Here is a 1,968-nt window from a genome sequence, read left to right as displayed (position 1 = left end):
TTCTCACAACGGGCGTTGCATATTCCAGTGGAATCTGTTGACCCGGATACTTAACACATTACTTTTCAAACAAACAGGATCACTTATTTCGACCTGCAGTTTCCAGGGACTCCGGAACGTTTTTGAGAGGGGGGGGGGGGGGCAAGTATTGTCTTTGCTTCATCATCATCATCAGCCGGACTAGACACACTGCAGGGCAAAGGCCGCTCCCATATTCCTCCAATTAATTCGGTTCTGTGCTCGCTGCATCCACTTGGCTCCTGCAAACTTCTTATTCTTATTAATTATTAAAGTTTTAATTCATTGTAACCATTTCAATTTTACATAATTGCATCCTCGCTTATTCTACATTGGTATATACACTTTAAAAATGGTTGGAAATTTCATAATTACTGAAACCTGCTCAGACCGCGCATGTGAATAAACGGATTCGAAAGCTGCGAAAAAAACATTTTTAATATTTCTGAATTCGCGCTCGCACTGAAGCAAATGTGAACTGATATATTCATGCAAGTAGACATGAAAGTAGGCACTAGGTACAAAGCTATAGTATCGCAGACTGACGAGCTTCAAGGCTAGCATGACAAGAGGACGTTTGGCAGGAGAGGTTTTCAAAGGAGGCCGAAGGTTGCTGTTCGTTCTGCCGTTCTCGATACGAACTCTTTCATAACGGCACCCAAATGCAGGTCCGCAACTCTCTTCTTGTGCACGTGGAGGAGGAGAAGGTGTGTCAGCCTCCTCTGCGCCATTCGATTGCGCAGAAATGTTTTTACTCTCCTCATATAGCACTGAAAGATCGCTCTCCTGAAGCAGCTGACGCAGGCACAGAAAACACGAGTTGCAGATACCGGACAACTTGGTCCGTCATATTACGCATGTCTTCAGACTTCCCCTGCAGAATTTGTAAAATGCGTTCACTTGCGACCGGACCCTCGTCATGCAGGACCGTTGGGAGGAGCACGAGTTGCGCTGAAAGCCTGCTGATGTCAGAATCTTCAGCGTGTGCTCCTAAAAGCTCATTTAGGTCGTTTGACGCGAAGTTTCGACCTTCAGTAGCGTCAGTCAAAATGCGCTCGAGGCTAATCAGCTGCTCCATGCCAGGCTGTTCAAATCGCCGTCGGATCTCAGTGGTAATACGATCGATAGCGGCAAAAAACTCTTTTCTCTGTAATGACTTGCCGTCAAGCGCTGCAAGCTTTTCCAGGCTCCTCAGCTCCTCAGGAGTCCCTGGCAGTTTCGTATTCACCAAAGAGCGCCATTTAAACAGCTTCTCGTTCGCCATGAAGTCATGTGCGAGAAGTCGCCTCTGACTACTGCTAATTTCAGTTTAGAGGATGGAACGTTAAAATAGCGCATTATACCTATGCCCCCAGCAAAAACTGCTCTGGAATGCAAGCATTTCGTATGCCTTGCCTCGCATATTTTGAAGTTCTGTTGGTTTCCAGCCGTCTCGCTTGACCTGCGATTTTAATTTTTTTTTATTTCTGTGCGCGATCTCTCGAACAAAGCGGAATAGCCGCTGTCCTTTTCTAGCGTGAGCAGAAAACCCGGGATCATGAGTCCCTCATATAGCCTGATCTACGACTACTGCGTCACGCACACAACAGGAACTCACTTTCGCTCAATGGCGAAATCGCCTACTTTCGCTCAATGGCGAAATCGCCTACTTTCGCCTCTGTTTCGAATGTTTCGAGCGGTCCCCGCCGCCTTTCTTCTCCCGATTAGAGACCCATCATTACGCGCCGCAGCCCGTTACACATCGCGCCTGCGGCGCCACGCTGTCAGAAGTGGCATGTTTTGTCCACCAGACCACAGCAGGTGCGCCGACGACGTAGGCCGGGAAAGTTGTAATCGTCGTGCAGCTGATTGCGCCAAGGGGAGGCGTGGGGTAAAACTTTCCAGGGCTCATCAAAATTTGCCGAGCACTTTCTACAGAACCTGACGACAAAGACGTTTTCCAGTAAGGCA

At 48.0% G+C, this 1,968-nt stretch overlaps 1 pseudogene; it reads right to left on the bottom strand.

The window, feature by feature from the left end:
* Window positions 1-268: 268 nt before the first annotated feature.
* On the bottom strand, window positions 269-1,151 carry LOC149352669 (uncharacterized; annotated as a pseudogene).
* Window positions 1,152-1,968: the final 817 nt, after the last annotated feature.

The sequence above is a fragment of the Amblyomma mixtum genome, chromosome 3 (assembly GCF_055824585.1).
Source record: "Amblyomma mixtum isolate Tamu chromosome 3, ASM5582458v1, whole genome shotgun sequence".
NCBI lineage: Eukaryota > Metazoa > Arthropoda > Arachnida > Ixodida > Ixodidae > Amblyomma > Amblyomma mixtum.
Note: the sequence above shows the minus strand (reverse complement) of the source record. Positions and strands in the feature narration are given on the sequence as shown.